The following is a 13,707-nucleotide window of genomic DNA, read 5'->3' as shown; positions in this document are numbered from 1 at the left end:
AACGTTTTTGCATTGTAAGCATATTGCAACAACGCACCAGATTTGAAATGATTTGTGTCCTAAAAAAAAAGTGAATAAAGAAAAGGAAGCCCACTAGGTATCTTCTGCTTCGGTAAGTTCAGAGATTCGGAAGTGCTGGCACTAGTCTAATTACGGACAAGATTGACGTGCATTTACGCCCCGAACTGTCTGCCATTACGTGGTCATTACAGTTCACTGACACGACTAATTCGCTTCTCTGCATCCGCAAGAGGCACGGCTTTTACAGCTTCTTACTTTTCTCTTTCTTTTCTCGCTCTTTTCTTCTTCCTTTCCTTTTTTTTATTATATTTTTTTAATCTCTCTATCTCTCTCTCGCTCTTTCTCTCTTCGGAGCGAGAGAGAATTTCACGGGTAAGGCTAATTGAGATCTGTATTTCTGCCTCTGCCCTTTCACGCCGCAGCCCGAGCGAAAAATAGGACAGGTGTTACTACAATGAAAGCTAGCAGTTAACTTTTGTCTCGCTTTTTTCTTCGTTGCAATTTCCTTTTTCTTATCTCTCTATTTTTCTCCTCTTTTTTTTGCAGGGAATTTTAACCCCTAGATAACTCCAGGGCATTGTGCTGCATCTTTTTTTTTTTCTTTCCCTCTCTCTATATGTACATATATATTTTTTCAAAAATATTTTCACAACCTTTCCGATGACGTGCTTGCTGAAGCGGTAAGTGGGTATCCCATGAGGGATGGAGTTGAAACAAAACAGAGCAAAGAGCAGGGATGCCTTTCTGGAGTGCATGAGGCGGAGACGTCTTAAAGCACGCCACGCGAGGAAGAGCGGCAAGGAACGGCAGAGCTGCTCGGTAACGAGAGCGAGAGAGAAAGTATACGCATGTGAGTAGGAGGGAGAGAGAGAGAGAGGGAGAGAGTTAGAGAGGAAGAGAAGATATGAGAGATGAGAAAAAGTAGTGAAAAGAAATGGGGAGAGAATGATGAAAATGTTGATGGCGGCACGGCTTTAAAAAAAAAGATATGCAAACATCATCTTAGATGGGATTTCGATTTAAAAGAGGCATTTAGACAGATAAAAAAAAAATTGCATGTAAGACAAAAGAGAAAATGGATTAATAAAAACGCAGATAAAGACAGAAAGAGACAGATGGAAAAACAAGAAAAAGCGAAAAATCTGGAGTGGCAAGTTAAACAGAGGGACACATGTTTGGCAAAACAGCGGGCTGAGAGTGATAAAGTTGAAAACAAAGAGAAAGTTGAATGAGTTGCAAGTGGGAGAGTACTGGTTTGCCGAGGGACAGTCAAGCGTGGAAAAGGAGGTACCGGCAGACATTCGTGGAAGCCACGAAGATGCTTTTGAGGACCGCAGAGAATGCCGAGTGAGCACAACGCTGGGATAACCGAAGAGATATCTGAAGATGGAGCCAACACAAAAGCTAGATCTGTTGGAGTACTGTTTTCTCAACATTTATGCTTATTTACTTAACTGGAATAGTAAAACAGTCGCATGAAGCCAAACTTTAACAATCTCTCTCTTTCTATACTCTCTCGTCTTCAGCCGAGAGGGACAGAATGAGCGAGAGAGAGAGAGAGAAAGAAAGAGGAAATACGTACGAAGGGGACGCTCATCCTCCGGCTCCTTATCGGTCGTGCATGCGAGAACATTGCGCATGAATTATTTCACGAGCATTAGTCCCCACACGAGTGCACTCGCCTGCGATGCTCGGAGTGGCTGCTCCCCCATTACAAATGCGAACACTCCCTCGCCAACAGGTATGTCCGAGCGAGGGGCCGATAAATAAACCCCCTGGCGGTTGGGTTGGTGGGGTGGGGGGGAGGGGATGTGGAGGGAGATGGTGTGCTTGCCTATTCCTTTGAGCTTAACCCTCAATATTCCATAAATATCCATAATATGGTGTTTCCAGGTCGCCAAAAATGATTGAAATAAAAGATCTCCTATTCTTCTTGGACCATCTCTATCTTGAAATTATTAGCAGCAGTGTTTCACTTTTCCCATCGGTGACCCTGGATATAGGTTTCATATTCTGACAACAAGCAGCCACGTCTGATCCAAAATGGCCCTGAGGTATCAATATCTTATGATTACATAGGCCTAATGGTCTGGCTACATTTACTATCTACTGAAGATATGAAGTTCTTCCGGATGGTATATGGCCATTTCTCTTTTTTTCTCTATGATAACGAGTTCTTATTTCCACAGACTAGAATTCATGCATTTATTTATATGGTGACTTCATATCTGGCATTGTAATAATCTGCTTCTTTTGCTGTAAATTATCCTTTATCGAACAACATCCTTTCATATGATGAACAAAATAGCGACAAAAGTCTTTCACTGCATGCTCTATCTCGTTCCCTCAGTGTACATCTAGATTTGTAGTAACCTGGGTCTGGAATACTTCAAGTCATCCTTCAGTGTTTGTGAAACCAACACCTAAACTTACACATAAATCCCTCCCTCCCCTCCCCCATCAAAAAAAAAAAAAAATGGAAATAAAAAACACACACAACATAACTACACAAATGCATACTACCAAATATCAGGAAGGTGGGGGAGGGTATGGTCCAGTAAAGTTTCTACGTGAGTATCAGACAGCTGCAGGTTGCCTAAAATCCTCTCGTTCTTAATTCTTGTCACGATCTGATTCTTTGTGTTCAAAGCATCACTCATCTTTTCTTCCGAGGAGCCAGGATATGCGTAAAGGTTGATTTTTTCCTTCATTGAGAGAGAAGTGAGATGCTTCAATATCGTTAACACCCACGGCACTCCCTTTTATCCCCCTCTCAGATTGTTATTGGTACGATACCATGACGAGCAATTTACAGATTGGAAGGCAAGATTGCCCCGGTCGGGATCGGGGCCACCAGGAGTGGCTGCAGTTACTGAAAAATAAAAGGTTACGACCACGATCCCACGTGACGTGTCTCAACACCCCGTATCCCTGACGGCTGCTCGCCTATCTATGACGAATTCTTCCTAAGTATCTTTTCAAAAGCTCTACTGATTACAAGGACGAAAGGGTTGCGTGGCCCAGCGCTCGGCTCAGCCGCTGACTACTTTCCCTGAATTATACATGCCTTACAGGAGTGGATAAGCATCGGTAAACGGCTCGCAAAAACAACACGACGCAACACAACGGCACAAGGCTTCCTGGATGGGTTTCGTTCCCGTTTGGCACCGTAAACACTTATGATACCTGAAAATACGCCAGTACTAAATGTCAAACGATGCCATTTCCCATTGGGGGGGACACAGAGAACCAGTGATGGATAGCAAGATTACTGGAAGGGACATGGGAGAATGGTGATGAGCGAGACAAGAATAGAGGAAGAAATGTCAAAATTTTATAGTGTACAAATTAGAGACGGGACGAGAGGGAACGAAACGGAACATACATAGATGGAGAGATAGTGAGACAGAGAGACAAGCAGTGTTAAAAAGAGGGAGAAAGAAAGAGCGAGAGTGAAAAAAAGAAAGAAAAAGGACAACAGAGAAGGAGGAGGGCAGCCGTATTAAGAGGACACTGAGCCGTTTTCAGAGAAAGAGATGCTAAGACGGAATGATGAGGTGCATATCTGGAGGAGGCAGAAATAGAGAAATTTAGGATAATGCTCTACTCCACCAAACAATTATGATAAAAATTGTACGTGAACACGATTCGAGAGAGAGAGAGAGAGGGTTAGAGAGAGGACCAAGAGAGGGACGAAATGCAGAAAAGAGAGTCATGCAACAAAAAGTGGAGGAGAAAATGCCTTAATTAGTAACAGGTCGAAGCTAGATCAAAGAGATGCACCAGCAGAGCGTGTAATAAAAACATGCCGCTGGAGGGCAGGGAAAAACCATGACGCGATGAGAAGTATGTGGGACAAGGGAAATGGCAACCCAAACTGAGACTCGACCTTGCATGGCGAGGCAACGGTAGCCATGGCGACTCTTCATTCTCGCGCAGTAACAGATACCGACTACTCGAGCTCTTTATATTTCATGTGGTTTGCTCAATGACACAACTACCAAACAATTCTATTCTCAAGTCTCGCTCGCTCGTCTTCATGGCACGGAGTAAAGAAGCACCAAAACAACAACAAAAAACTTCTCTCAGGAGACTTACTGCGAGCTCCACGCTCCCCCGTATTACTTAATTAATACCACTTAAGTATTTAGGAGGTCTCCAAGGTATATCGGATGGCTCAAAAGCGGAATCCCTGACCATTTTACACTAGCTCTCTATCACAGTGGTTGACCTGCACTACAAACACCACAAGTTTCTACACCATCACAGCTCATGCCGTAAAGGAACCAATGGAGGAATTAGCCAAGTGGCTGCGACAAGGAGAACAGATTGAGTGTGTGATTGCCGGCAGTCGCATTTTCTCTTTTTCCCGCTGAAAAGAGCGCGAAAAAGAGGACTGCTTTGCCCAATCCAAGGATTGCGGAAATGTACGTGTACTTTGAAATGCCACGTGAGAATTTGCCCCCCATTAATTTGAGCAGTTGCTGTAACCGTGTCACAGACGATTCTGTCGACTTCATGGATGATTGCCCTTAATGCTCTTGCTCCAATTGCAGAGTTGTCTCAACCATAAGGGGAAAGAAACTCTGCCCGTCTGGAAAACTTGGAACTCTGGTGAGGAAAAAAAAAAGGACTCTTAAGCATATTAACCTTCAAAACTTGTAATTGAAGAGTTTCAAAATCTGTGAAACTCTTTTATGTGAAGGAGGGAAATATGAATTGTAAAAAAAAAATAATAAATCCTGTAAAAAATGCATGACATATTACTGCTCTCAAAGAGACTCGATGTATGGTTTCTACCATCAATCTAGATGAAGAGGGGCACAAAATTTTATAGCAAGTGAAATAAAGTGGATGGAGCATGATCTCCTCGTGAAAAAGGTCAAGTGAGAAAGCTGCAGATTGCATCAACAAGAAATGTGACGGACTTTTATTGGTAAGAGGAGCAGAGAAGGAGAAGAGGAGCAGCTGCACATCTTCAGCGTTAAACTTCTGTAAATCATCCTGTCGGACATTAAAAGTTCTCCACCGCGATGGAGGTGTTTGTCAACCTTTCATCGCCGTTGCAACTTTTGTCATGCATAACCGGGGCATTTGGGTGCAGAGGGTGCTCATGTATCGCATGATGCATCACGGAAGCTCAATCAGATGCTCAAAAAAGGATTGCGGATTGCCGAAGATAACCTTTTGATCGAGCCCAACACTGTGTCCCCGCGGTAACCCCAGACTGCACGGCAGCCTTGCGTGCGGCAGAATTCGTAGGGGCGCACGCGACACACCATCCGTCAAAATACTGCGACAGGGAAATATGCAACCAAGCCCCCGAGTAACACGCGCACCCTGTATCAAACTCTAAAATCAACACGCGGACAGCTTGTTTTCGTCCTGCCGTGTGTAACCAGCTGAAAATTAGGCAAGTCCCCTACGTCAGCAGCCCCCCCCTGCTGTCAGTTCCTTCCCCCATACATTTTCCCCAAAGCCATTGTTCCTCATGCCCTTCTGCGTGTTCCGGCTTGCCCCAAGCGGACATCAGCTATGGAGTTCAGGGCGCCAGCTCTTGTCTGGCCCTTTTTACGCTTGATGTGGCTGTGGATGAACTCAGGCAAAAATGTCTGCACACAGGTGCCTTTTTATGTTTTTTTCTTCCCCCCTTTTTTTATTCTGTCTCTCAATATGACACAGTCACAGATATACTAAGGTATATCCTTGGCAATGTAACAGGTGGACTTAAAGTGTATTAAGACCCCTAGCATCATGTTTGCTATGTTCGTAGAATATACTTGAGACATGCCCTCAGCAAAATATTAGAATGTTTTGATAAGGAGTGTACAAAAACAAAAATGACTTGAATAGACTGGTCGATCACCCGATTCTTTCAACTGAACTATTGCGCTATCGTTATCTTTTTTTCTTCAAATATGTCTTGAACGACAGTGATATGCATTGAGTGTGTGCTATCAGCTAACCGATCGACATGGAATTTCAACATTATTCATAAAAATGTATGCATATAGCTAGAACACACACACATCAGTACTGGCGCTTAAGGAGCAAAACTTAAATGCGGGGAGTACAAGTGTCAAATTGTTATAGAGATATGATCTGATTTATCAATATATGTATTGTACTTTCAAGGGCTATCACAGGGGAATTATGGCTGTTTTTTGAGTATTCTAGCTGTGCACAAATTTGATTTCCAGGGTATTTGTACACTTGAATGTTTAGTTACTTCCCTCCTAATCCTTGAAGTACTAGACCCCTGAATGGTCCTACTCCTCGAGTTGATAAGGATTTCATTCTCTTGATGGAAAGGGGTTCAACAACCTTCTTTGATCTTGATGAAACATTCCTGAATCATACAAAAGCTGTTGATGTCACTTCCTTCCTTGTAAAACACATTACTTTTCTAGTCTTCACGTTAACGACCGGCACCGGAGGTAATACGAACCTGCCGTCATCTGCTCGCTGAATGGCGACTGAGAAACGCTTGTGAGCCAAACAAGTTTTTGCTTGTGGGGAGGTGATGTGATTAGCAGCGCGTCGCACCCCAGTGTATGGTGACGTGTGGCAGAATGCAGGCTGCGGGGTTTGCAAGTTTTTCTGTTGTTGTTGTTTTCTCCACTGCTGCCAGATTTCACGCTACGAGCTCGCTACCCAGTCAAGCCTGGCTCGGGACAAGGTTGCAGTCATGTGACACCCCCACCTGATCTCCACTCCTCACTGCCTTCTATGTCTGCTGGTTCTCCCCCCCCCCCCCCCCCGTCTCCCATCAAAGTTATGCACGGTAAATGTCACAACCCTCCCTGTACCTGCAAGGTGAATTCACCGGGGAGAGGTTCACGGCTGGACAGTGCACTTGCCGTCATCTTTCGCAGAACAATGCCGCGCCACAAGAAGGCATCTTTTGATGTTTCGTCGGGCGTTATCGCACAGGCTCATCTAACAGGTGCACCCCTGGGGTCCTTCCACTTTGCGCTTCACTCCTTGACAGGCCTCCGCGTTGTTTGCCGTCTCCGCGAGATGGAGCAGGCGAGGAGCAAATGTACCGTTGGGATCCGAGTCGCGGCTTAGCCATCCCACCAGCTTCAAACCATTTCAGCAACAATATCAAGAAAAAAAAAGAAGCTGGTTCTAAAGAAGATAAGATGTCAGGGGCTTGTGTGAAGAGTCAAAAATGGCACCTTTTCTGTTTTAAGTGGAGGCAAAAAAATAAAGAGGGAGAGAATCCTTCACCCGTGGAACATTCTGCGCTAATGTCCCCTCTCGATTTACGTCATTTCGGCTCGCACCGCGGGAGTGCTTCAGACAATCCTTTCTAATTGTGCCATAAAACAACTTCTTGACGCCTGCACAAGTTCTCGTCAAACAAAGGAAGATGCTCCGAGAAGGAAACAAGTGCGCGGGCGGGGCACGGGAGACAATGAGATCGGGGACGGACGGAGAGGGGGAGGAAGCACCCTTAACCCACTTTCGGCTGGAGCACTTTCATCATCAGCGCTCTGACGCAACACACATTAAGCCTGTCATTACCTCTGGTGACCAGATTGCATGTAATATCCATGACATATTGAGATACTGGCCATAAAGTCGTTAAATGAAAAGATGATTTAATAACTTATTCACACACACAATAAATAAAAAAGTGAACTGCATAGCACCTTAGGGTATAAGGGGACATTCAAAACTTAGATTTGAAAATACACTAACATTCACTTCACATCAAAAACATTACTTGCTTCAACTCGCTGGAAGATTAATTGGAATTGGATATAGCAAGGATAGGGGAAGCAGCAGAAATTGTGAGCATGTGGGACTAAAGAAAGAGCGAAAGACAAGAAACATGAACAGAAAGGCAGAGGTAGGCAAAGCATACAACAGGTGGATAAATTTTTCCTCTGTTCAAAAAAACATTGTGTCCTAATAATACAAAATTATTCTATCATGGTTGATGAAATACACCCCATAAGTCATGTCCATTTTGTCCCAATTCCTCCTACTTGTATGCAATATCAAACAGATAAAAAACTTTATACGTATTTGCGGCAACAACATCATTTCAACAACAAAAAATGTTCCATGTATCGAACAATTCGAACTTTCATTTGTGCTCGTGACTAATATGTGGCGATCAAATATCATTTCTTGAGTACCAGAGCACCAGAATCCGTCACCCTTCATTCGGCATGCAAAGCTTTCTCAATAAAATCATGTATCAGAATTCATGGACTCCGTGGTGTGTCTCAGATTCAGATCTGAAAATGATTCAACTCTTTCCTAATTCAGGGTTTTATCCACGATGCATCAGCAAGATTATTTTTCCACGGCAAAATCTCACAGAAAGGCAACAACACCCCCGATCTGATACCTGCATCAGAGAAACTCGCGACGACGCAGTGTATTTCTCCACAGATTGTATCACAATGATCTGAAAAATTTGCCGGTTCAAAGTTTCCTTTACTTTACAAGGTATTTTGACACGCACAAAACATATGCACACAACGACAACAACACCAACAAAAACACATGGGGAGATTTTTTTTTTCTCTCCGCGATGAGCCGAGGAGATAAACAAGGTTTTAGAGAATGATATTCAATTCACAGCCCATTAAGCATCTCATGCATGGAGAAGGTTGGAGGAAGCGTTTAAAAAAATATATTCATGCGAATCTGGCGTCGACGCGATGGTTGCTATGATAAAGATTCCAATCCGTGACAGCATCGGGACACCAAGAGACGCTGAGGTGTTTTTTTCTCCTACCGTGCGCCCTCTCGTCCACCGACGCAAGGGCAATCCACATGAAAAACTCATCAAACATGCAGGCCACGGACGGTCATGAAATATCATTCGCGCAATCTCGTTACATCTCCATTTGCGATTGCTAATGAAGGGCGGAAGGGATGCACCGCCAGCAATCGCGGACAGACCCCCCTCCCCCCTCAGTCCACCCCTCGCTAGAAACTGGAACAGCAATAGAGAACAGGAAAACGAAGACAATGAGAAAATGGGAGGAAGAGGTGAAGGAGAAGGAAACAGCAAGAAAAGGAGGAGAAAGAAGTGGAGAGAATCCTCATCATTTACTGATTGACTGATGGGCTGAAAGGGGGTAGGGGGATGGGGGATGGGAGATGAAGTGAGAGGAGAGAGGGAAAAAGAGTGAGAGAGAAGAATAGAAAAGGAGGGGGAATCAATCTGAAGAGTTTTGCATGATTTTGATCGCTAATTTGGGCATATCTTTCTACTTTTGGGCGTCTGGCTAGACACACACACAAGGTCCGAAGGTGCGGCAAATAATTGGAGTCACGATTAGTCTGTAAAGAGGCTACAACATGGTCGGTGAAGAAATTGCATGCGTGAAGTCGTCTTCACTCTGGTGCGCACTGCATACATGACGCAGTCATGCAGAGAACGAACAATGGTGTCCAAGATATGTACGGTGGGAGAACACTGCGATCGAATTACAAGCTACAAAATCTTGGGCTACAGGCATTTGCAAGACGTCTCTATCACGCTTTTTACATTGATACTTTTCTTATAAAAGGAATACTCATGATAAAGGATGCTAAGTGGAAAATCAACCTGAGCGCAGCAGATTATCACAGTGACTCATTTCATTTAGAATTTTATTTACTACATCGTACTTTTGTTCTTCATAGTCCATTTCCATTCACTGCCGTACACTGCAAATGAGCAACATTCACATCTGCAGTAGCTAGCCCTTCCACGGAATTTTGGGCAAAAATGATCGAAATGATTACATTAATTGAAAATGAGCTGTCCAGTAAAGTCACACACAGAAATGAGATGTCCTCTATGGCAATAAATGGTACAATGTCACATATAAAGACTTATATACTTAGCAGACATATAAAAACTATAACGGCTGTGGAGGTGAGCCATAAGATCCTCTACTTGACTCTACCCAGGCGACTATTTGTATATGTTTAATGTTCGTGATACCCTAGTAGACCCTGGCTCAGAGTGTGCATATAATGCAGAGCGATTTCGGTCAGCTGCCTCAGTATTAAAGCCTAGTGTCTCTCTATGAGAAGGGTACACTGGAAGTAGCATGATAAAACATTTTTCTTTCCGCCTCCTCCTTTCTTTTTTCTGAGGTGTCCCTTGGAGAGGGTGCCGCCTTGTACAAGCTCGCTCGGTCGCCATGGCGCCATGCATCGTTGATTTTGAGGAATCCATAATGGATGGATGTGTAGGCAAGCGCTTTGTGATTGAGCAAAATGCCTCGCAGGGTGGCACTTGGCGGATGATGAGCTCTATTGTGTGTAGCCAAAAAGGAAGGCAAAAAGCCCGCGTGGGTGACGCATTCCTGCGCGTCGGGAGTGTTTAGCGGGGACCACTATATTCCAGCAAGAGACCAAAAAAAAAAAATGTTCTGGCGTGCCACTGGCAAAGAAGAGTAACTCGCTCCTCTCTCAAGCTCCTCTCTGAGACATGGATCTTTGAGCTTTGATGCATTCATAACTCTTAAGCTGCGAACAGCTCTGTAGGGCTGTATTGACTTTATGCTAAAGGAATGAAACGTCTGGCCCAGCTGCACGGATGCATCAACATTTTTTCTCTGCAAGTAGAGTGTTTAAAAAGGAAGGAGAAGCCCCTGTTACTACTCCTGGCATTAGTGAAGAGTGAGAAAAAAAATATTCAAATTGAGAGAAGGCTGTATGGCAAGGAGCGTAAAAAACGTTGAGAAGCATAAACACAGGACGCGACAAACTGGTAGCCGCCGTAGCAGAATTAAATCTGGGATTTGGGAGTTGATATGTGTGAGGAGGAGGAGGCAAAGGATTCTTACGCTTCCCCGCATCGACGAGGAAAAAAAAGGAGGAGGAAAATCGATGCCCTCCTCCACGCGGGCGTCAGATCAATTATGACGGCCGGCTGGACGATATTTGCTGGGATGTTGGGCCCAATAGTCAACAGATCAATATCACCAGAGACTACCAGTAGCGGGCCTTTCTTCTGGAGAATAAAAAGGAAAAACTGCACGTGGTTGACGATTTATGGACACCGAGAGACGCGATGCTGGAAAACGGATGGTGCAACGTTGCAAGCAACCGACCAGACCACAGTGTGGGCACACATGAGGGGAAGAGCTCATGAATACATTCACGTCTTTGGGGTTAGAAAGCCGCAACCCGAAATCCCGGCTGCCAAAACAGAATCGAACGAATGGAGTACGCGGCAGCCAGCTATGCTGTTATGGTTACAGGTGCACCAACAGTCCAGACTTCATTTCCATAATTTTGAGTTCACAGACAATTTTTCTCGCACGTAAAACTGAAATCTTAGGATGCGGCGATGGTCGCTCGATGGCAACGTCACAGATTGCAAGGTGCTGCAACTTTGTAAAAACAACTACAGTATACGGTGTGTCTTGAAATAAAGTTGTTGAAAGAGCTCAACAGGTGAACTTATAGCTGCTCAAATTACAACACCCGTACAACACCTGTACACTTTTAAATTCCGGTTTATTCCTATTCATTAAAAATTCAGGAGATAATGTCCGGAATTTGTATGTGTGGGTGAACGAAACAATGTCAAAATCTGAACACCGACTATTCCACCAGAGGTCTTTTGGCAGGGGACCACAGATGCCCCTTTCGGTGGTGCATCCATCACATGCCAAGGATGGCATCCTTGCAAAACTTCAAGTGGACGTGGCCAACTGTAAAGGAAAAGTTCGCGAAAGCCCTGACACACATCCATATCTCTAAACTATGTCAGCCGAACCGCCTGACTTCCCGCTCTATGAAAAGTGTCATCTTTTAGCCTAGTTGGAAGAGGATGGGGGGGGGGGGGGGGAGGGAGGAGGGAGCAGGGAGCAGGTTGGGAGGACGAGGGATGGGTGTCTGCATCACTTCTCTTATCTTCGGGAGAAGGAGAATAACAAGATGCGGGTCAAGACAAACATTGCTACTTGGCAATGCAAAACGCGTCACCTGATAGGTACGACTGGCGGGTAGTGTCGGCCGGACAGAGCCACTAATTGCGCGCTCTCTCAACTACAGCGGGCAGTCGATAATTCTCGACTTCATGCCCCATTTCACCGACACTGCTGCCAGGTCACGAGTTACTGCTACTTCAAGAGTTGGCTGGCAAATGCATGCAGGTTAAAAAGAGGTTGGGGGGGGGGGAAGACATCATATAACTTAAAAAAAAAAAGAACCATGTGGAATGAAAGACACATGACCCAAAATTCACCACACTTGTGGGGGAAATGTGTGCCGTTTCATTGGTGGTCATTACAGCTCTTTTTTGGGTATGCGTTTCAGCTGGTGATGCTGCGAGAGAGAGAGCTGCGGGAGTGGGTGGGAATGGACAATTCTTTCAGCGATTCAAACTGCCTCCTAAGTTTCAACGATGCATGCAGATGGGAGGAATCAATGCTCCATCCACTGGTGACCTGCCACGGTACTTGCTCTTTGCAGCTTTCTGGGAGCACTGGTGTGGTTAATACATCACAGAAAATTTTAATACTTAACAATACAGCAGCTGCTGGGGCTTGTTGTGTGATAAGTATACACTCATAACCCTTTGGCATTAATTTCTAAGGCCAATGCTTTTTTAGCGGATCCCTCTGCTACTTTTATCATTTCATCAATGTGAGGGAGATCACAGCTACAGGCAAAGACCTCTTCTGAACAGATTACTATCAACCCTAATGCACTTTGGTATCCCCAAGAGTCCTCAGGGTCTGTTTTTTTTTCCCCAGCAACACGGGAATACACATATGGGACTACACAGCTCCTGGCACTGGAACAGCTATGAAGTGTGTTAATGGAGCACCTTCAATCATTATTCTACACCACTCTGCATATTGCACCACACACTGACTGTCTCTATAGAAAGAGGAAACAAATGTTTTCTGAAAAATACCACACAAAAAAACCCCTCAAAACTAGTTTCTGTATGAGGTGTCTACACAATGACTCTTGAAATGAACAGACAATGAAAACAGAAAGATAGAAAAACAAATAAACACAAATGCACAAACAAAATGTTAAAGAACTATGTTGATTTGCCATTCCACGTAGTCAATCATCCATAGACTGCTTTTGTGCGTGTCTTCTTTGGCGTTAGACTTTCAGCATGCCTGTAAATAGACACATCCTTGACAAAACTTCATTCTATTTGTTGTTGTTGTTTTCTTTTTTCACAACAATCCTGTCGAGTGAGCTAGGGAGCGAAAATGAGGACAGTGTGCTAAGGGGAAAGATCCTTCTTGTGAGGAGAAACATTGCCGGCAGCAGAAGAGAGAAAAAAAAATATGCCTATCATTGTGTCGGCACGGTGAAATCATTGCCCTCAAACGATCCTTTTACTTCGTGGAAAGGAATGCATGTGGGCCTGAGAAATATCACATCACCCGACAAGGCGGCGACAATGAAAACAGTGCAGCGCATGTTTAATTCACAGCCCATCCAATTCATGCAACTCAACGAAATGAGGGAGGCTCACCAGCAGACAAGTATGGCACGGTGCGAGCACTGTGTCTTTTTCACCTGGCTGAGGGAGATCGAGCGCACGCTGCAGTTTAATGCCAAAACAATATTACATGTCGACTCCGATTGCGGCCAGACACCATCATCCCGTAATTTGTAACTTGGTATATTGGATTCGCTCTGTCAACGTCCCTCTCGATTTGGACTCGATTTTGGCGCACCTGCATG

This window comes from Diadema antillarum, unplaced genomic scaffold, assembly GCF_040938485.1.
Source record: "Diadema antillarum isolate AM-2024a unplaced genomic scaffold, OU_Dant_1.0 scf00000098, whole genome shotgun sequence".
NCBI lineage: Eukaryota > Metazoa > Echinodermata > Echinoidea > Diadematoida > Diadematidae > Diadema > Diadema antillarum.
The sequence above is the reverse complement of the archived record's forward strand: the minus strand, read 5'-3'. Positions refer to the sequence as shown.